Consider the following 23,925-nt stretch of genomic DNA (forward strand, 5'->3'; position numbering starts at 1 on the left):
ATTCCGTTTCCGCCCGCTATGTGTAATCTCGCAAAGTGTGCTGCTCGCGAGTACAAGTTCGCGCGTACTCGCAAGGAAAATCTCGCGCGAACTTACCCACGCGGTCGTGAACGGGCGCGGCCATCTTGTTTCTCATTCATTGCTATGGTTCTGGGCATGCTTTCTCTATCCTCTCTCAATCTCTGCCATCCTTTGCTTGTTTGAAGTTTTTTTGATCTAATTTTACTTATTATCTAACCCTCTATTTTTCTAGCTCTATATTTTTGTGTTTTCTGCAGCTTTTAGTTACTTTTAAACTACTTTTTTAAACTCTTTTATTTTCTTCTTCACTATTCTATTTCTTCTTTATCATTTAAGTTTATTTCTGCCCAGACCATGGTAAAGGGAGCCGGGAAGCACCCTGAGAAGGGGAAGGGTCCCGCACCCCGTGCCCGGCTCCCGTGCGGGCGTTTAAGGGGGGAGCAAGTGGTCCCGAGGGAGATCTTTAGCGCGGAGGAAGTGGCGGCACTGATCTTCCATGTCCAGCGCCGCCTCCCCAAGACGATCCTGGGAGGCGGCAAGATCGCGACCGGCTATGGCATCCGGGAGCGCCGCCAGCGGTGGGAGAAGGTGTGCCGGGCCATGTACAAGATCTCTGGGGTCCGGCGCACATATAACCAGGCCACCCACCGCTGGACCGATGTCATGGACCGGGAGCGGGACTTGCTGGACGCGCTCGGCGTAGAGGTCCCCGGGCTTGGTGAGTAGTAGTAGTAGTACATTTACTACTCTGTTTTATCCTGCTCTGTTATTTGCAAATCTTTGTTCTTTACCAAGAGCAATAATGCTGCCGATTACATTGAGGTAAATTATATTTCAAAATCTTCTATGCATTTCATTTTCAGGTGCACTGCTCTCCTTCTCAGTAGCCTTGCTTGCTACTATGCTTCTTTGTTTTGTATGTTGTGTTCAGAAGCATTTCATTGGCCTGAGAAATTATGTATCAGTGTACTGTAAAGAAAAGAACTGCGTAATGCTAGACAGTAAGGGTCATATTTTCAATTACCGGCGCATCCCTGCAAAGTAGCAGGGATGCGGCAGTAATTGTGTGCCATGCCACCACCACCCATTGGCCCAAAACGTCACAGAAGCCTTACGCATCTGTGCCGTAAAGGCAGCGCATTGCTGGAGTTGCGTGCCAACGATGGCGCAGCTCCAGCAATGCTCTGGGGTACCCTATCTCCCCAATGCTGCATCAAGCCGTACGTCGGCTTCAAGCGCGCAGGGTTTGAGTCATGCATCATTGTCATAAAAATGACTGATTGACATCTTGTAGATTTCCCTCAGCCACTTTTAGGATTCGTTCCTGCGCAGGTACGCCCTCCCTTGCGCCGGAACGCCCCCTGATGGCGCAGGGCTTTACAACGTGATGCATCGCCCATATGCCCATATGTGTTTTTTTTTTTAATATATACGCCGCACCAACACCATGGCGAGTCTTTTGTTCTGCCGCTGCGTCAGAAAAGGCACGCAACAATGGAGGAAAATCAGCCGCAACTTCCGCAAGGGACTTATAAATCAGCCCCAACAGACTGAAGTCCAGTGTCCTTCCTTTAGACAGTCACATGGCTATCAGAAGAAATAGTGGCGGTGGTGGCGGGTGGATTGATAGTTTGAGTATTCACTGATCTGCAAGCAGGATGGACTTTGTCTGTCACGTGTTGTGCACTACTGCCTGCAGTGCCAGGCCTAGGCAAACCTCTTTAGTAGTCTGTTTATTGAGTTACATAGGAACTTTCTAAGTCAACGTTCCGCAAATCAGGCAATACGAATAACGTAGTATACCACATGAGATAGATCCCGTGGAATAGTTGTCTATCTATTTGCTATTTTTCCAAAATATGTTGTTATTGTTCTTTTGAAATGTTTGATTTGGTTGAAAAATCTCATCCATGTTTTATGGTTTTTCTTTCTTTCATGTTGTACATCAGCTCCCCCCAAGGGCAAGAGGACACAGGAGGAGGGTGCTGAGGATGCAGGCCAGGATCGGGCAGGCGAGGGCTCCTTTGCTGGCCCCAGTAAGTTTACATTTTACTAAACAGTACCTATTTTTTCCTAGCGTTCCTCATTCGATTTTTTCTAAATCGTCTTTGATCTTCTTGTAGACTGGATATAAATTCTTATCCTGCCTCGAATATGATGACTCCCTGTGGTATTACTAGACTATTCTTATTAGTCTGTCTGTGTAGCTAACTAAGATTGGACATTTGGCAATTCCATTGGACTCCCATTATATTCAGCAATACCTCTATGCACTGTCTCCTTACTGACTAGATAGTGTGGCAGAGTCATTCAGCTCCCGAAGTCACCGATTATAGATCCCCAATGATCTCTAGATTATCGTACGCAGGACAAGAGAGTAGTACGGAGTCACAGCACAGTCAAGAAGTGTCAGAGGCACTCATGCTTGCAAAAATTCCAAAACCTTTAGCTCATCCACTCTAGTCTAGAGGAACAAAAACCACAGAGTCTATTTAAGTGTAAAAGCTTTATTAAAAGTAAACACATTTATTGAAATCTACTTTGTCATAAAACTATTTAACTGTAAACGGAAAAGTGGTTAGTGCTGACGATTAATTGGACACATTTCTTGTGGTCGAGCCGAACTCTCACCTACTTTGAACTTGATCCTGGTCGTGTTCTTAGGACTCAGGAGTCAAGCTTCTGTCTGTTAGGAGAAAAAGTGGTGCGTGTTAAAAATCAAAAGCAAGCATTCATCAGTTGTGCATAAAAGTGCAGCAAGACAACAGCCTTCCCTGGAAAATGGGACATTTTTACTATGGAGTAGACAGTCACAAATTATTACATTGTATTCTGTTTTTTTAACATTTCTCCTAGACCAAATATTATATAGTAGTGAGTGGTGTATTCTAACTTTCTTAAATGTACTTTGTAGGTGTAACATCTGGTGACGGGGCCAGCGCGGAGGTGGCTGATGTGTTGGACTTGGACTCGGAGGCCTCTGGGGAGGATGCGGCGGTAGAAGAGCTGGTGGCCGTTCCTGTGGGGGATCAAACGGTGGTGGCGGAAACAGGTAAGCTATATATTCCTTACTTATTGAGATTGAAGACTGCATAGTGTGCTTTCTGCACGGGTGTATTACAATTACAAATCAACCAGGTAGTAGCCTCCTCGAAATGTACTTCGACTTAGCTGTGAAGTTTTTGGTGAGAAGAATCCCAATAAGTTCTTAGACGAACGTGATGGATGGGATGAACGAAAAGCGAAAGAAGGGTGTAAGTAAGTGGGACGCGAACTTGTATGATGGCTGGCAAAGAAGAACGATATGTGTTTGCTTGGACCCAGAGGTGGCTGGGAAGGAAAGAATATGGTATGGTGCATGGCTGGGTCAATGATGAAGCAAGGATGGGTGGAAGGACAGCAGCCTGGGTGGGTGAAACAGAAACTGTATGTGTGCGTATACTTTGAATGAATGGATGCCTGGAGCATGGTATTCTCTGACTCTTACATAGCAAATGTGTATCTAGAGAGAGTAGATGGTCGCCAGGTGAAGTAAGTGTTACCTTGAAGAGCATGTACCACCGCACCCGCACGTCCGTCCCAGTGCAGGGAAGGCAAGGAAAAGAAATTGTAAATGTGTCCAATACTTCCATGAATAGTAGCAGTACTTTGTATTGCGTTTGCATTCACAGCATATATCTGGTTATTACGGTGGACACTCCGTACCTCTCTTAATAACTTTAGTTTACTTGTAGTACGTCATTCATGTGTGGGTGTATCACTGTGTTCACTCAATATTAAGCAAAGCACCTAAAGTCATCTCATCTGTCATTAAATACGTCCCATGTGAAGTGATAGATAATCAAATTAGTTAGCTTCTTCAGTTTCCTTTTCTAGTACTCATTTGCACTGTAGGGTGAAAGGTAAATTAATTAAGCAGTAGCCCTTGTAACAGAGTATTCTCAGTGCCACCCGTAATAGAAAAGTAATAGCTTCACCACCTGCATGTACTGGACCGGTACAGTAACGCAAGTCTGTCTCCATCATCATGGTGTGCAACTTTTTTTCTCGGGTGCAACTTCACTGTGCTGTGTCCATGTCATTCTGCCGGCTTGCATAAGATAACGTACCCATTTCCCTAAACAAGAGAGAAGAAGAAGAATAAGACTGGTGTACTGTCATAGTCGACTGTAATGGAAGTCCATAGTGGTCGTAGAATTAGTTCATTAAACTACCACTACTGTTAGAGCAAGGATGCAGAAGTGGGAGGGTTACATAGATACTGTCCTCAATAGTTATGTACTGTGCTTTCAATTTGCTACTTGTACTCTGTGACCCAACTTTCGGCTCAATCACTTTGTGTTATTAATAAGGAGCATTGGTTACAGACTATGTCTTTCTTTCTTCATATAGTTGCTCCTTCTTCCAAATCAACAACAAGGAGGGAGCAGGCTAGATTGGCCCGGCAACGGAGGCTGGAGGCCACAGTCGCCGAGTATCGGCGGCTGGTGGCCCTGGAGGAGGAGGAGGACACGCAGTCGAGCGGGGCAACATCTTCGACTGCATCCTCCTCCGTGACTAAACCAGCGGGACCGAGCCGGGCTAAGAAAGCCGACCGCCACCGCCAAGCACCGGAAACACCAGCTGCCCCCCACAGGAGCTGCAAGGAACGCCAACACCGCCTACGAGTCCGCATGTCCAACCTGGAGCAGGAGGTCCTGAGGTATAAGACCTTGGTTAAGGGCCTCCGCTCCGAGCTTGCCACCCTCCGCAAGGAGTATGATGCCCATGCCGCATCATGCACCAGCACCAGCACCCTCCAGTAGTGGAGTGTCCCTTGCCCTTTTTTTATAGACTTTTGGGGGGTGGGATTTGGGAGTTGGGATCGTTTTGGGACGTTTCAGAGACAATCGTTGGGGTTAGGGTGGGTGAGGGAGATTATTTTGTTAGGGATAAATAAATATATTTTTCAACTACTTTATCTGACCATACCTGTTTTTTACTGCTTTTCAGTCTGGTGGGTGGGGGGCGGGGGTGTAACAGTAACTTTGTTTTCCTGAACAGTCGTAGGACTTTAGTAGTACAACCGTCAAACTCTTGTCTACTCCGAAATAATACTCCATTATACTACCTCCCACCAAACGCTTATCTTACCTGTAATTTGTGTTAGAAATTAGGGCTAGGCCCAGGGCTGGCTCCAGGTGAAATGGGGATTAACGTTGTCATTCCTGGGCGGGTGACATTTCCTCATTGCGGTGTTACTAGTGGTGTGACACAGTGGCAGTTGCATGCCTATGGAAAAAAAGAAAACGAAACCTTGTTTGTACTCCTTACTGTAGCATTACAACGGTTACGGTACGATCGAGAAAATAGCAGGTGACAGTACACTAGAACAGTGCCATAATGTAGCCTAACAAATGGTAAAGTATTGCAAGTATAACTAGTACTTGCGTTGAATTTATTTGACATTGGCTACTACTACTAGAAGATATAGTACTGAAGCTGAGTAAGTCTAGAAGATATCCTCGTATTCCTTCACCAGCCTGTTGCTGCTATCACCTTATCCTCCCCAGCAAGTGTGTGGAATTATTGATGTCATTTTAGTCAGACATCAAGCAAAACAACACAGCCCGGGGGAAGAGGGTTAGGGTTTGTAAAATGGATGGGAATGGGGGTTTCTTTTTGGGTAGGTTTTGTTGAGAGAAGAAAAAAAAAGCAGAGCATGGACAAACAATAATTGAAGATACAGAGTTTACAGACAATCTTTGGTTACAAAGTAAAGGTAAGCACATGCAGTCACACTCATAGAATAAAAGACAACAATGGATACTGTATCTGTATTGCGTATGTTGTTGGAGTTGTCCTGTTGAAATTGGTAAGTAAGTTGCATGCAGCAAACAATTCCTCTTATTGGCGGCACTCCTCCATTCCAGCTGACGCTTCGTCCATCAATGTGGTGGTGACCACTGACAGAAGAGACACCCTGTCCACTGCCTGCCTGGCGGATGTTGACTGAAACCCGGCCTGTAATTATTGAACGGAAAACAGGAAGTGCTATTACAATACCACTGATAAATAAATAAAAGGTATGTACGCTGTGTGGTTCAAAAAGTCACACTTTGATGATGCCTAGCAGAAAAATGGTTACAAAACGTACTTTGAAAGTAACAGTAGACCCAAATACAGACCGTGGATTGTATTCAAACCACTTGCCTGCAAGCAAAAGTATCCATAGCCAGCATCGCTCCAACAGTGCTCTACAACAACAGAACCGCGTTGCAATAGAACCCCCCTAAACACATGCAATCCTGCTGCTAGGGCTAACCCTAACGAACCCTAACTTACAAAGTGCCAAAACTGGTGTTTCCTTATGGATTTTGTCCAACTAACTTCTAGCCGGTATTAGACCTTCCCAGGAATGCCCCAGGCAAGACCCGCCAACCCACCCGCAAAAAAACACCCGACACAACACCACCAAACAGCGAAAAAGCTAAATCTCATACTTACAATGTCTCTCGGCCTTCGGTCCAAACGCGGCGCTGTGCAGCTAGGTCGTCATCATCATCATCAATCATCATAACTCCTGTTTTCCACCACGGATTTCCTGAAAAGCAAATGCAATCAAGATTAGACTGTCGCAGCAGTGCTTCGACAGAGACCCCGGCCGCAACCCACCCACGAACAGCAGGAAGCCCCCCAAAACGCTACATTGAGCAAGATGTCTGAAGAAATGGCAAAAAAAAGGCTGTTCCTTATGGATTTTGTCCAAAACACTTGTATCCGGTATTAGACCTTCCCAGGAAAGCCCCAGGCAAGACCCGCCGGCGCCAACCCACCCGCAAAAAAACACGCGACACAACACCACCAAACAGCGAAAAAGCTAAATCTCATACTTACAATGTCTCTCGGCCTTCGGTCCAAACGCGGCGCTGTGCAGCTAGGTCGTCATCATCATCAATCATCATAACTCCTGTTTTCCACCACGGATTTCCTGAAAAGCAAATGCAATCAAGATTAGACTGTCGCAGCAGTGCTTCGACAGAGACCCCGGCCGCAACCCACCCACGAACAGCAGGAAGCCCCCCAAAAGCTACATTGAGCAAGATGTCTGAAGAAATGGCAAAAAAAAGGCTGTTCCTTATGGATTTTGTCCAAAATACTTGTATCCGGTATTAGACCTTCCCAGGAATGCCCCAGGCAAGACCCGCCGGCGCCAACCCACCCGCAAAAAAACACCCGACAACACCCCCAAACAGCGAAAAAGCTAAATCTCATACTTACAATATCTCTCGGCCTTCGGTCCAAAGTAACGCGCTGTGCAGCTAGGTAATCATCAATCATCATAACTCCTGTTTTCCACCACGGATTTCCTGAAAAGCAAATGCAATCAAGATTAGACTGTCGCAGCAGTGCTTCGACAGACACCAAAAATTACACACAAACCCCCGGAACCCCGCCAAAGAGCACCTCAAAGGCAAGCAAGTCAGCAAAAACGGCAAGAAATTTTCACCTCATATTTGGTCCAAAACACTTTTGTCCATTATTAGAGCTTCACAGCAATGGGCCCAAAACCGTCAACTCACCCGCAAAGAAGTACAACACCCCCACAAGTGCTGAGTCTTTCTTCATTGTGCGTAATCCAGCACTCTGCTTGGAGGGAAATCGCAGTCTGGAGGAGGAGGATAGAGGAGCATGTTCTTCAGAACTTGTGAACCTGAGGAATGTAGACTGCGGCAACTTCAAATCAATAAGCAAACAAGTGAAGACAGTTCTGATGATGGTCTTCTTTTTGGGATTAGGTGATTAAAGTTTGAATTAAATTAACTGTGCAAAACAAAGAAAGAGAGACACAAAGCACACAGGAATAAAAGTGAATAAGGACGAAAAAGAAAGTTCTTGATTGATTGTCTCATTTTCAGGGCTCGGTGTCAGGGAATAAGAACAAGATTTCGTCATCATACTCTGCGAATTCAGGCTGGATGAGGTCAGTGGCACCGAACAGAGAAAAAATCCCCTCATCTACGTTGCTGTCCTCATCGTCTTCATGTGGCGTGCTTTCTCGCACTTTGTAATCTGGTGGTATGAGGTGCTGATTCATCTTGATCATTGTCAGCCGCTCCACATTTTTGGGCGATAGGCGGCTCCGTTTGGCAGTTACAATGCCACCAGCAGCACTGAAAACACGTTCAGAAGACACACTTGCGAGTGGGCAAGACAAATAGTTTATAGCCAGGTTGTAGAGCTGTGGCCACAATTGTTTTTTGCCATGCCAATACTGCAATGGCTCCTCATTAAGAAAGACCACTGTTGAGTCATTCAGATAGTCCTGCACCATCGACTCAAGGTCATCAACTGTTCCTCCACTTTGCTTACTTTTTGCTGTGCCTGTGACATTTTTTAGAGAACCATACCCCATCAAACTTAGCCAATCCTCCTCCCCAGCCACTGTTAGTGTTGTCATTGTGTGTGGTGCAGATGATCCAGTTGCCGGTGTCTTTAACGGCTGAGAGGTCACTTGTGCCCCAGCCACAGGTGCAGAAGTGGATTCTTGTGACTGCGGATGGCCTGCTGATGCTGATGCTGATGTACTGGCTTCTCCTTCAATAACCTGCCGTTCTTTTTCAAACCTCTTGGCTGACCAGGCTAACCAATGTTTGTACTTTTGAACATCTGCATCAGCGAAAGGAAAGAATGCGTTGTCTGCCAGCGCCTTTTTGTAGCGTGGATCCAGAATAGTAGCACAAATGTAATGCTGATCTGAGTTGATGTTTTTAAGACGTTCATCACCACGTAGGCGATGTAATAATTTCTCAGACAAAATGAAATGTTTTTTTTTTTTTTCATCTTTTTCAAACTCAGAAGAAACCGCCATCAGTTGGTGCTCCAGTATGCACAACAATGGGATAGCTTTTCCCAAATTACAGTCCTCCTGGCTGACTGCACGCGTGAAGAACTCAAAAGGACGAAGCATGTCTGTCAGGCTTTTAACTATGGCCCATTGCGCCTTACTCATCCGCAGGTCCTCCTTCTGAGATGTAGCCTCTGTCAAGAAATAGTGATCGAGTACCGTATACTGCTCATGCAGACGCTCAAGCATGTAGAAGGTTGAGTTCCAACGTGTTGCCACCTCCTGGATGAGTGCTTTCACTGGCATTCCACGTTGAAGTAGCAGTCTCCGCAGATGCTTCCGGGCCTTAAAAGAATGGCTGAAATGGTTGCACATTTTGCGGCAGGTGGCCATTACCTCGAACGCTGGACTCTCTTTATCACTCAAGAATTTTTGAACTACCAGGTTGATACAGTGCGCCAAACACGGCACTCTAACATGGTGACCCTGTGACATGGCCTTAACTACATTGGCGCCATTATCCGTGGAAACATAACCAATCTTGCGTTTTAGGGGGGATAGCATTGACAACACCTTTTTGTCAAACTCTTCCAAAAGGTTTTCTGCTGTGTGACTTTTCTCCAAGGCAAACATGGCTAGTGTTGCATGTTTCCGAGCAGCTTTGAAAACTTGGTCCGGGTCAACACCTGCGTTTAGCTTTGCTATAACACCTGAAAAAGAGACCCAGTGTGCAGTGATGCACATGTAATCATCGCCTGGGCCACTGGTCCACATGTCTGTTGTCAGATGTATTGTGTGAACAGCACTCTTCTGCAAAGCTGCCCCAATCGCCTGCAGCACATCTTCATGTAGTGCTGGAACCGCAACTCTGGCAAAATAGAACCGGCTCGGAACCTTCCATTTAGGGCAGAGCGTTGCAACTAATTCAAGAAAACCTACCGCTTCTACAAAAGAAAAAGGTAGAAGGTCCACAGCTAGCATTTTAGCCAGCTTAGTGTTATACAGACGCGTCAGTGGGTGGTTGCGTTCATATGGCACGTCTGAAGTAAGCATTGTTCTAATGTTGGCCTGGACCAAGCATTTACGGGCTGATAATGACTTCGTTGACCCAATTTTGCTCGCTGGTGAACTTTTGTGCGTTGGTGTCTCACTCGCTCCAACACTCTTAGTGTGCCTCACATTGGGTGTGCTGCTGAGAGGGGTACTGGGTGTAAGGGAAGTGTTTGACACGTCTTCTTCCTGCTCGTCAACATCAGATGAAACATCAACGTTTCCTTGATTTTGGCCTTTCTTGATCGCAGCTAGGTGCGCAAACCATTGGACACCGTGCTTTCTGTCAAGATGACCACTCTGGCCGCCGGTACCATAGTTGCTACCTGGCTTACCACGACTAACTGCAAGCTTACAAAGGGTACAAATGGCAAACCTTGGATTTTTGGGACAAACAGTAAAGAAGTCCCAAACTGGGGACTTGAAGTGTCTGTGGGACCTGGAGGAGGCGGCGATACTGGTGGTGGTGGTGGTCATGAAGCTAATGCCAGATGAAGTGGAGGATCTGGATTGGCCAACTTTTGTACGTTTTCCACTTTCACCGCCACTAATTAAGGTCGAGGTTGACGCAGGTCTCTTCTTGCCAGAAAGAAATATGGAAGCGGGACGAGTTGGTGTACTACTTAACTCCAATGATTGTGGTGTTTCCACTGCCTCCTCATCGACAACATCATCATCATCATCATCACGCGCAGCAGCTCTTCGGGCTAGGGTCAAAATGTCTGTTTGCTGCATGCCCGCTGGGGCTGCAGTGACCTTTATGATGACTGGGTCGTCGTTGGCAGAGTCTTCATCAGCAGCAGTATCCGCCACTTCTTGTTGAGCCTCATCACACTCCATAAGTCTGAGACTTTGGACGAGCTTCCTTTTACGCTTAAGTACCTTTGTTGGATCATGGTGTGCCTCACTCTCAGACGGCTGTGGTGCTGGTTCCCAAGTTTGATCCGTATCATCAGAAGGAGGTGTGCTTGAAGAGGATGTAGACACCACCCTTGATCTCTTCCTTGCTAGGGTTGTGGAAGACAATGAAGGATCATCAGGAGGAGTGGCTTCCTCAAATGATACCTCGCCTTGATTGTCGATTTCCTGATGTGCCCCTACTTCGGGAGGAACAACTATTGTGGGCACTTGTTGTGACCCTCCATGCACCTCTGCATGCGCATCTCCTTGCGCTGCCTCTCCTTCCACATGTACTTGGGCTTGTACTTGCACATGTGATTGTTGTTGCCGCTGTGGTTGTTCAACACTCGTCAGATGAGCTACAACAACCTGTGTTGATTGAGGGACATTGCTGCTGCTTTCTTGCGATGAGCCAACATCACTGGTCGATGGTGATTGAAGAAGTATACTGGCTGCCTCTGCAGCACTCAAGGGCTTGGACTTAAGTTGGCGTGGTGGTGGTGGTGGCACTGAGCCCAATGGAGCGGGGGTGCTGCTGCCAGCTTGGTCCCCAGCAGATCCCGCTGCAGCTGCTGCAGGCATACTTTTTTTTTTACTCACAAAAAAAGGGGCGGGCGGCACACCAGTGTCCTTGGTAACTTGCTTCTTCTGCTCCTTACTGGCACCTTTCTTGCTAGAGGAGCTACGGGTTACTTTTTTTGGGGCCATCTTCTTCAGAGCAGGTCAGCAGGCAGCAGTTGCACGAGTTGCAGAGGGTTCTGTGTCCAGACGTGACGTCGCGTGACGTTATGCTGCACACACCGCTGCAGGACTTCTTCCTGGCACTGGTGGTTCTATTGAGTCTTCTTGTGCACCTAAAAGCAATGGAAGACAGAGGAACATCAGTTCAGTTATACACCCCAAAAAATCGACAAAACACAGAAAAATGAGCACAATCCCATGCCATCCATGATGTTTACATTGAAGACACCCCACAGAAAGACTAGGGACATGCAAGTATGCAACACTCACTACCCCTGGGCATAAGGGATGAAAAGTAGGCAAAATAAGTGCAGGCCTCAGACACTGCCTCTCCTCAAAATGGCCCCCTTACACCCCAAGCACATGTTGCTGCCTGTACCAGCCAGCACTCAAGATGGCCACCACCACCACCCACATGGCCAGTCCACATCAACAGTACACCCCCAAAAAACAGAAAAACAGCCAGAAATCACCACAATCCAATGCCATCCATGATGTTTACATCAAAGAGAGTGAGACAACACCACAGGCACACTCAGTCCATGCACCACCACCACCCCTGGGCAAGCAAAAGGCCACACCAGCAGCCCCCCAAAAACGACAAAAAAAAAATAAAATAAGCACAATCCCAGCCCATCCATGGCCTCAATTATGTTTAAATTCAAGAAGACACCCCACAGAAAGACTAGGCCCATGCAACACTCACCACCCCTGGGCAAAGGGCCACACCAGCAGGCCCAAAAAAACGACAAAAAACAATAAAATCTGCACAATCCCAGCCCATCCATGGCCTCAATGGTGTTTAAATTCAAGAAGACACCCCACAGAAAGACTAGGCCCATGCAACACTCACCACCCCTGGGCAAAGGGCCACACCAGCAGGCCCAAAAAAACGACAAAAACCAATAAAATCTGCACATTCCCAGTCCATCCATGACCTCAATGGTGTTTAAATTCAAGAAGACACCCCTCAGAAACACTAGGCCCATGCAACACTCACTACCCCTGGGCATAAGGGATGAAAAGTAGGCAAAAGAAGTGCAGGCCTCAGACACTGCCTCTCCTCAAAATGGCCCCCTTACACCCCAAGCACATGTTGCTGCCTGTACCAGCCAGCACTCAAGATGGCCACCACCACCACCCACATGGCCCGTCCACATCAACAGTACACCCCCAAAAAACAGAAAAACAGCCAGAAATCACCACAATCCAATGCCATCCATGATGTTTACATCAAAGAGAGTGAGACAACACCACAGGCACACTCAGTCCATGCACCACCACCACCCCTGGGCAAGCAAAAGGCCACACCAGCAGCCCCCCAAAAACGACAAAAAACAATAAAATAAGCACAATCCCAGCCCATCCATGGCCTCAATTATGTTTAAATTCAAGAAGACACCCCACAGAAAGACTAGGCCCATGCAACACTCACCACCCCTGGGCAAAGGGCCACACCAGCAGGCCCAAAAAAACGACAAAAAACAATAAAATCTGCACAATCCCAGCCCATCCATGGCCTCAATGGTGTTTAAATTCAAGAAGACACCCCACAGAAAGACTAGGCCCATGCAACACTCACCACCCCTGGGCAAAGGGCCACACCAGCAGGCCCAAAAAAACGACAAAAACCAATAAAATCTGCACATTCCCAGTCCATCCATGACCTCAATGGTGTTTAAATTCAAGAAGACACCCCTCAGAAACACTAGGCCCATGCAACACTCACTACCCCTGGGCATAAGGGATGAAAAGTAGGCAAAATAAGTGCAGGCCTCAGACACTGCCTCTCCTCAAAATGGCCCCCTTACACCCCAAGCACATGTTGCCTGTACCAGCCAGCACTCAAGATGGCCACCACCACCACCCACATGGCCAGTCCACATCAACAGTACACCCCCAAAAAACAGAAAAACAGCCAGAAATCACCACAATCCAATGCCATCCATGATGTTTACATCAAAAAGAGTGAGACAACACCACAGGCACACTCAGTCCATGCAACACTCACCACCCCTGGGCAAAGGGCCACACCAGCAGGCCCAAAAAAACGACAAAAAACAATAAAATCTGCACAATCCCAGCCCATCCATGGCCTCAATGGTGTTTAAATTCAAGAAGACACCCCACAGAAAGACTAGGCCCATGCAACACTCACCACCCCTGGGCAAAGGGCCACACCAGCAGGCCCAAAAAAACGACAAAAAACAATAAAATCTGCACAATCCCAGCCCATCCATGGCCTCAATGGTGTTTAAATTCAAGAAGACACCCCTCAGAAACACTAGGCCCATGCAACACTCACTACCCCTGGGCATAAGGGATGAAAAGTAGGCAAAATAAGTGCAGGCCTCAGACACTGCCTCTCCTCAAAATGGCCCCCTTACACCCCAAGCACATGTTGCCTGTACCAGCCAGCACTCAAGATGGCCACCACCACCACCCACATGGCCAGACCACATCAACAGTACACCCCCAAAAAACAGAAAAACAGCCAGAAATCACCACAATCCAATGCCATCCATGATGTTTACATCAAAGAGAGTGAGACAACACCACAGGCACACTCAGTCCATGCACCACCACCACCCCTGGGCAAGCAAAAGGCCACACCAGCAGCCCCCCAAAAACGACAAAAAACAATAAAATAAGCACAATCCCAGCCCATCCATGGCCTCAATTATGTTTAAATTCAAGAAGACACCCCACAGAAAGACTAGGCCCATGCAACACTCACCACCCCTGGGCAAAGGGCCACACCAGCAGGCCCAAAAAAACGACAAAAAACAATAAAATCTGCACAATCCCAGCCCATCCATGGCCTCAATGGTGTTTAAATTCAAGAAGACACCCCTCAGAAACACTAGGCCCATGCAACACTCACTACCCCTGGGCATAAGGGATGAAAAGTAGGCAAAATAAGTGCAGGCCTCAGACACTGCCTCTCCTCAAAATGGCCCCCTTACACCCCAAGCACATGTTGCCTGTACCAGCCAGCACTCAAGATGGCCACCACCACCACCCACATGGCCAGACCACATCAACAGTACACCCCCAAAAAACAGAAAAACAGCCAGAAATCACCACAATCCAATGCCATCCATGATGTTTACATCAAAGAGAGTGAGACAACACCACAGGCACACTCAGTCCATGCACCACCACCACCCCTGGGCAAGCAAAAGGCCACACCAGCAGCCCCCCAAAAACGACAAAAAACAATAAAATAAGCACAATCCCAGCCCATCCATGGCCTCAATTATGTTTAAATTCAAGAAGACACCCCACAGAAACACTAGGCCCATGCAACACTCACTACCCCTGGGCATAAGGGATGAAAAGTAGGCAAAATAAGTGCAGGCCTCAGACACTGCCTCTCCTCAAAATGGCCCCCTTACACCCCAAGCACATGTTGCCTGTACCAGCCAGCACTCAAGATGGCCACCACCACCACCCACATGGCCAGACCACATCAACAGTACACCCCCAAAAAACAGAAAAACAGCCAGAAATCACCACAATCCAATGCCATCCATGATGTTTACATCAAAGAGAGTGAGACAACACCACAGGCACACTCAGTCCATGCACCACCACCACCCCTGGGCAAGCAAAAGGCCACACCAGCAGCCCCCCAAAAACGACAAAAAACAATAAAATAAGCACAATCCCAGCCCATCCATGGCCTCAATTATGTTTAAATTCAAGAAGACACCCCACAGAAAGACTAGGCCCATGCAACACTCACCACCCCTGGGCAAAGGGCCACACCAGCAGGCCCAAAAAAACGACAAAAAACAATAAAATCTGCACAATCCCAGCCCATCCATGGCCTCAATGGTGTTTAAATTCAACAAAACAGTTGTATCATGCACCCATAACCAACCCTGGTCCTACTGGATACTGTGGCTACCCACAATATAATTTATTTAATTTTCTGAAAAAGTTCCAAAATTGTACTTGCAGCAACTGTAATGCCCCAAACAAACTTACTTGTGAAAGTTGATTTCTAATCCAAAAGTGATCCAAAGACAGTCAAAAAGGCCTCAAATCCAAATATCCAGCAGCACCCACAAAAAGTAATCCTTCCAGCTCCAGATCCAAATGAAAGTGACCAGGAGATGGACAAAGCACTGGGAGGAGCCTGCTGGACAGGAACAGGAAGTTGGAGACTGTGGGGCACTTCCTTCCTCCCCCCCCCCCCAAAATGGACTCCTTGCAAAAAAAAAGGCCATGCAAATGTCAACCTGAGGAGTGATTCTGATAAAAATCATAATTTTCTGAAGGTTTATCCTGTTTGCTGGTGATTTTCTTGTGCGAAATTGCAAAATCTCTATTTCGCAAGTGCGAGATTGTTCCTTTCCGCCGCAACTACATGTTCGCAATTGCGAACTCTCGCGAGGTGTGCTGTGCAAGGTGGCAAGCCGCGAGTACGTATTCGCGGGCGACAAACTCCCGCGGGAACACGCAGCAAGATCTAAAATGGCGCGTCACTCGCAAAGAAAAACAACTCGGCAAACGCTAAAATGACGGAAAGTGAACGCCGTGCACCACGCCGCGCGCCGCAACCAAGCAAAAAATCCGCCGCGAGCGGATTCACGGATTTTCGACAAATTCGCGAGCGTTCGCGGATTGCGGATTTGCCGAAAATCCGAAAAATCCGCGAGCGGAGCGGATTTTACGCCCATGCTTACTTACTAGTACCCTTGTTCTTTGATCCCCTTTTTTTAATACAAAATGGTGCCTGTTCGGACGTTACTAAAAGAGTTTGTCCTTTGCGAGGAGTCTTATCAGAAGGCAAGAAATACAAGTCTGTAGACCTGTTCTGGCGATCAGCATATTCTGACTTTTCACTGGTCACTCCATATACTCTTTTCCCATCTGGCCAACACAAATGGTACAGATATAATCCAAAATCCCATATGTCCGTATTATCTCTGTTGGTGATAAATGCCCAACTGGCGCTTAACTCCCACCACGCACTACAGGAACCATTAAAGGAAAAGGGAAGAGGGATATATGGTATCCCGGTGCTTACAGAACTCGGCAGAAGGCCGCAAACCCAACAATTAGTGGTGTTAATGGCCAGCTGATGTTGATGTAACATAGAAACAAACGTATTGTTGTGGAACTCGCTCCTTCTTGACTCAAGATGCGGGGATAGAGTAACATGGGAATGTATTTCACTAATAACCTTGGTGGTAGGGTGTGCAAGAGTTATATGAAACACCCATCCTATACAAGAAAACATAATACATATTAGGACCACTATTATTAAAGTTATGACACAACGATTGTGCAATAATTTACAATATCTCTTTCTTTTCATTTGCATTTTGTCCATTGTCCTAGGGACAGCCAATTCCATTCTCTAGGTGTTGCCCGTGATTTGGTGGTTGTTTCACTCAGCCGTGATTATTTGCAGTCCTATGATCCTTCAGGTCCCGCAGGCCTAAATGCCACTACTCAGGTCACGAGTCTAAGACTTAATCACGGCCCTGCAACTTGAGTTCAATTCAGAATGTCGTTGACAAAAAATCATGGACAAAACACTGAGGCATTGCTGAAGTGTTCTTGCTTAGTCTTGGCCTCAAATTGTATCTTTTTGAACCAGGTACAGTTTGGTCTTGAAAAAGGAGGTGAGGCTCGGTAGTGTCTAATCTCAGTGACACCGCTGCTTGGAGAATCTCGTCGTCTTCTTTCTCAGACTTGGTGTACTTTAAGCGTGCATCACTGAAGGGCACAAATCTTGGAACTTTCTCGCACTCAACATCTCCTAGTCCATCTTTTACCCATTGATCATAAGGCAAGGCTAGGGGTACCTTTTTACAATGTACCCCATGCACCCAGTTTTTTCTTCCTGCAACCTTGACAGCTATTCTCGTTGAAAGTAGAACCTGCTGCGGAGTTTTCCATCTTGGCTCGAGATTCTTGGTCCTCTGGAAATTCCTCACACACACCCAGTCTCCGGGTTGTATGGAATGGCCCTGGTCAGTGGAAGCTGAAGGCAAAGCGTCATGCACCTGTTGATGAAGGACAGACATTCTTTTAGTTAATTCATGCAAATAATCAATTAATATAGGATATTCAATATCAGAATATTTCTTTGGTCTAGGGACGCCCCAGACATTGGCTGGACGTCCAAACACAATCTCGTAGGGGCTAAGCCCCATGCGCGAGTGTGTTGTAGTCCTCGTGGATAGAAGGGCAAGAGGCAATGCATCAGGCCATGCTAGGCCCGTAGTGGCCTGTATTTTTGCAAGTTTAAGTTTTAAGGTTACATTATAGCGTTCCACTAAACCTGCGATTGTGGATGGTTTGCTGCATGAAATTTCTGTCGAATACCTAGACCAGTACAAACTTTCTGCATGACCTGGCCCACAAATTCACTTCCATTGTCAATCCAGATGATTCTGGGTAAGCCGAATCTCGGAAACAATTCCTTTAAAAGAGCTTTGGCAGTTGTCAAGGCTGTGTTGTCTTTGAGGGGGTAGGCCTCTATCCATTTGGAAAAGGCACATACCACCACAAGTACGTATTTTAGGTTGTTACACCTCTAGATTGTGAATGTAATCTATTTGGAGGACTTTAAAAGGACATCTCGGTGGTGCAAAGTGTCCTGCTGGAGTCGGCATTCCTTTTCCTGGATTATACATCAGGCACACCATACAGTTTTTCACTAGATTATCTGCGTATTTGGGAATGTTGGAGTTTTGCCAAACTGGTGCTAAAAGCTTACATATCCCTTTGGCACTAATGCGAGCTGGACCATGTGCCATTGTCACAACAGGAAGAACATAAGCATTGGGTAGTAACCATCTTTGTTGATCAGACAAATCTGTCCAACAACCAGTGTCATCTAGCCGGCCAGTCATTTCCCTCCATTTGTCTTTCTCTTCTTGAGTGGCTTCTGCTTGTATGTTTTTCACATTTTCTAGAGTATCCTCACACATTCCTACCTCCACAATCCATCGTGCTGGACCAGCCATATACATTCGGTTGGACAAATCTCTAGCTGTTTCTTTCGCTACTTGGTCAGCATAAGCATTTTCCTTACCAATGTAATTTGGACAAAGAGACCATATGCTTATATTGAAACAAGTGTTGTAGAAGCAAAGGAGTAGCCTCTTTGCACAATGACTCTGAATCGGCTGCTACCAATAAGTCATCCACATATTGTATCAAGGCAGTACCTTTTGGTAAGGATAATGCATCAAGCTGAGATTTGAGTGCTTGACTGTAGATAGAGGGACTCTCACAGTAACCTTGAGGAACTCTACAAAATCTAAAACTGCGACCTCCTAAAGAGAATCCAAAAATATCACTGCTATCTTCAGCTATCGGAATGCTAAAAAATGCATTCTTGAGGTCGACTACAGAAAACCATGAAGCAGTAGAAGGTATCATAGTAAGCAATGCAGTAATGTCTGGAACGACAGGGAATTGAGGCAAAACCAATTTATTGATTTCGCGTAAATCAATGACAAAGCGATAAACAGGAGGCTGTGTCGGATCTGTACGTTTATTCACAGGAGGAACAGGGCTGTTACACATATTACCTCTTGTTTCTTCGATAACACCTTTCTGTATCTGATCAGATATTATTAAGAGCAAAGCCTGTTCACTTTCACTAGATATCTTATATTGAGGAATGCATGGTAACTTGACATTACTCTTCAATGTGATAGAGTAGGGTGGAATTTGCAACAATCCGACATCGTTAGGGCCTTGCGCCCATAGGGAGACAGGTATCTGTCGGAGCTCATGTGGTAAGGCATTAATGGACAAATATACTGGGGACACTATTCATTGGCCTAAGGTCAAATGTACACCTTGAGGAGAGCAGTATAGTGTGGCATATAATCTCTTCAAAAGGTCAAGACCTAACAAATTCTCAGGACAGCCAGTAGTAAGAATAAGAGGCGCCTCCAAATGACATGGTCCTACCAATATGGGCAAGGGGCTAGAAACAGGATTCTGTACAGGTGTCCCAGAAAATCCTACTGAAACATTTGTAATGCCAGACAAAGGTGCCCCAGGGAGCTTGAAGCGAACAATGGAGCTTTTAGATGCGCCGGTGTCCAGTAGAAATTGTTCTTGCACCCCTAATGTAGTGACATTAACATAAGGACCACGTTGATCCACAGGAATAGTCATGACTCCCTCACTTTGTCCTAAGCTGTCCCATTGGAAAACAAAAGCATGTCCTTCTTCTCCTAGATAATCATCATTATAATAGTTTCCTGTCTGCCCTAATGGTTGATCAAAATAATTGGCATTGGACTGTGGTAAAGGTCGCCAATCTTGTATCAACGTTCCTCGTCCCCTGCCTTGTGGCAAAGACTGATATCAGCCCCGGCCTCTAGGTACTAGCCCCATATTATCTTTCTGGGCCAAGTGTGGACATCTATTTTTGAAATGACCATCTTCCTTACAGTAGGCACATTGATTAGGACCAAGAAGTGGGCCTGGAAAATTATATCCCTGACGTTGATACTGATACGGTTTCTGAAATTGTGGCGCATTCTGAGGGATCCTCTGTTGGTCCCGTGGAGAATAAGCCTGTTGCAAAAGGACCTTCGTTTTGAGGTCTTTATTTTTCTTATCCAACCTCTCTTTCTCCTCCAGATCCCTATTCTCATAATATTGAACCATCGTCAAAATCCCTGAGGGCGTTGTTACAGGCCATGCGCTCTCAGACATTTTGAGTCTAGTAGATAATTCCAGCAGTAAGTTAGAGACAAATTTATCCATAAATAATCTCTGGCCACCTGGTGCGGCCATATCTTGTCCACAAATGATTCCTCAAAACGGGTAAAGAAATCGGACACCGACTCATCTTTCTTTTGTTTACACGCGGATAATTTATTCCAATTGACTGCTTGGGCAGGCATCAAAGTTTTCATAAGTGTTACTATTCTGTCGGGCAATTCTACTATCATTGGTTCTGGTTTAGCCCCACCCACCTGCCTTTGGTCTGCTTGTACGATGGCAGCCCAGTTACCGCCTAACTCAGCTGCGTGGTCTTCCCTACGAATCTTATTCCATATTTCGGATGGGACTATTTGGCCCATCAACATGTCTATATCAGATAATGTTAAAGTACAAGAGGACAATGTCTGCGTTAATTCCTTGTAATAAACTGCCGGATTTTTACGTGGATCAGGTAATACTTGTTTTAATGCAATAACCTCTGATCTTTTCCATGGAACATGTACCCAAACTTGCTGAAAATGAGCAGCCACAGGATTAACTCCTCCCACAGCATCACCCCATACTGGTTGTACCTCTCGCATAGGGTACGTTCTTTCTAATGTAACAATTCCTCCTGCTCCCTTATTTCTACAAGACAGGTCTAGAAATGTCACTAAATTCGCTACTGCATCTTGATAATCCTGTCCTACCACTGCTCCAGAAGCTACTTCCATTCGTAATTCCATTAATTCCCTAGGTGGGCCATTCTCGACTTCATTCTTCCACATTTGAACTAATATTTCACACATGAGGTCAAAAACATAACGCTGGGTGGATGGAAGCCATTGCATGGTCACAGTTTGGATATCGGATGACCCATACATGTTTCCATTTGTCATCCACTTTCGAGCCTGAGTTTGGAGTATTGTTTCCTCATGGAGGTCAAGGCGACTCTGACTTCGAAGAGTTCTTTTCAAGATAGGGGAATTTCGAACTCGGTCTATTATAGGGGAAAAGGCTGAAAAGAATCCACTCTCCTTTCTTCGAACCGTTTGTGAGGTAGAAGCTTGTGGCAAAGGAGTAGAGGTGGAGACATGTGTCGATGCGGGAGGTATCACATGGACTACAGGACCCACAGAAGTAGCTGGGACCACTACTGGTATCAAGCGCTGAGGCACTGGCGGAGGCATACAGGTACTGGCGGGGGAGCAAGAGCTGGTACATAAGGCGGTGGAGCAGACAACATAAGGGACATTAAAGGGTCTTTTTCATTCTCCACGTCTATTGACGGAGAAGTAGGCAAAGCCGGATAACACTTATCTATCTCTATTCTATGCTTCCTATCTACTATCTCTATGTCCTTTTCAATTCGATCGTCTTCATGTTTCTGAGCTTTTTGTATAATAGACATACGAACTTGTTTATCCTGAGATTTCTGTTGCTTAATTTCTTTCTGTTTTGATTCTTTTCGCCAAATGCGAAATGAATCAAACATTGCCGGACGGGTTTTTCTTTTGTACAATCTCTCCTCTAAATTGTCCAACAACACACAGGGCTCGAAAGTACCATCTCTCGGCCATTGTAAAATACCATTATTCTTAGTGTATTTTCCCCGAAGGTCCGTAAAAATAATAGGCCCAGTCCCATGTTTGGAGTAAACTTCATATTTCGGAGTTCCTACCGGAGGCACTGGACAAGTGTCTACCAGTCGGGAGTCCCTTGAACAAGAACAACACCATTGACGAAATTTGCTAAAACCAGGCATCTTAAAAATCTCTGGCTCGAAAAACAAACATTAAGAGGCAAAATTAATCATGTACTTTCTCAATTCAAGTACTTAGCCCTCGGTTTCGCCTTTTGCAAAATGCGAACAAATAAACCATCTATAACTAAACCAGACAAGTGGGAGCGCCCCACTCTTACCTGACCAAATTCTCTTCTCACCGATAGAGGTCCATCTAATGTCTCGCTCTCTCAGCTAATGGGACCAAGACAGGGCATCAGTCAGGGCGGCAGTCAGGCAGCCTTCGAGAAGGAGAAGTAGCGCTACAAAAACCTCGGGTCCACAAAGACATGCAGGGGTCTTATTAGATGGTGCGCTTCCTTCACAGTTTGTTCACAAGACCTCTCACCAACATCCGGCTTGACCGAAACCACTGAAGACGCCCAACGTTGGGCGCCAATTGAAGAACCGGACCTTTTAATGGCCCAGGGGCACGCCTGAAATCTCTGAGTTCACCTGTCCAGGTATACAGAGACACGGAACACTCTATTCGTGAGGAAGAGTAAATATTTATTTGGCTGCAGCCATGAACAGTGGTCCCAGAAGTAAAATATAGTAAGTTCTCTGGAGACTGCTGCTTCAATCCGCAGCGTACAATCTTTTATAGCAATAGACACACCCATATCCAACCCACACTCAAATAAATCTGAACCAATCACCAGTGACTTTCTTGTTTGCCAGAGTGCGGCGTGATCATCGCGTGCTTTAGTTTTTTACTCATGCAACGTCTTTTGCAACATGGTTAATCATGAACGTATCTAGTGACTTATACCACCCGCCACAAGGACAGACGAGCCCAACTACAAACATGAGCCACAATACACAAGGACAGATGAACTCTACCACAAACATGAGCCATAATGCGGGCTTGGATTTTACACAATCCCCTTTGTGTAAAGGATTGATCCTCTCGAGCAGAGCCAGCAAGGACTAGTTTGTTTTCCCAGCGAGCGTTGCATGTGTTTTCAGGGACAAGGAGTGCTGAGTGCTGAGCGCGTGACTCAAAAAGCTAGGCCTGGGTAATGGCAAAACAAAATGGAGTCTAAATACAAGATGGACGCGGTATTTGGATATTTCATATTTCCTCACCAAGTAGAGCTTCAAACTAATCATGTGTGCTATATATGGTACTTCCTCAAGACTAGAGGCCAAGTCAAGTGCTGTTTTTCCATTTAAGGTGACTTCATGTGCTGTGTCGAAAGTATATATGTGCTGTTTTGAATGTAAGCAAGCAGACTTCTCAGCGCACCTGATGGTGAAGGTTGGAGAGGCTCCTCTATAGAGTATTTCGGCATAATAAACTATTGAACTTTCTTCACTGCCAACTGACTGGTTATTTGGTAACTGATATAGGGGCTATTGGTAAGTATAGCTCCTTGATTTAAATTTCTAGTAATTCACAGAGATCGAGATTTGTAGAGCACCTCGCTCCACAGGGTAGAGCATGGGATCCTGGTGTAGTGCTGCTGGCACAGGTATACATACATTGCCAGAAACTCCAACAGCACCTGAGAATGGAGTAGCAGGGATGAGCGGGATTGATTTTCCTAGTGTTGTTAATATGCCTACTGTGTCTGTTGCATGTACTGCACCTGCGGTTGATACGCGTAACACAATTGACGGTTGTCGCTGCTACTGCAGTGCAACCAGAAAAGCCAGCACAGAACGAGATTGATACTTACAAATAAAAAATTAATATGGAGACATTTTACGGGGTACTATTACTTTAGATAGATTAACTGGCTATAATGAAGATGAACTGAAATAACTGAGTAGTGGAAAAGTGTGTCGTGTGATGTATATGAGAAACTTCAATAATTGGCAGAAGAAAGTGGTATTGACTTACCCAAGAAATAGTGCTGGCGAACAAAACTATAGAATGCATATAACTGAAAATGAGATTGAAGAC

Source organism: Lissotriton helveticus, chromosome 6 (genome assembly GCF_964261635.1).
Source record: "Lissotriton helveticus chromosome 6, aLisHel1.1, whole genome shotgun sequence".
Taxonomy (NCBI): domain Eukaryota; kingdom Metazoa; phylum Chordata; class Amphibia; order Caudata; family Salamandridae; genus Lissotriton; species Lissotriton helveticus.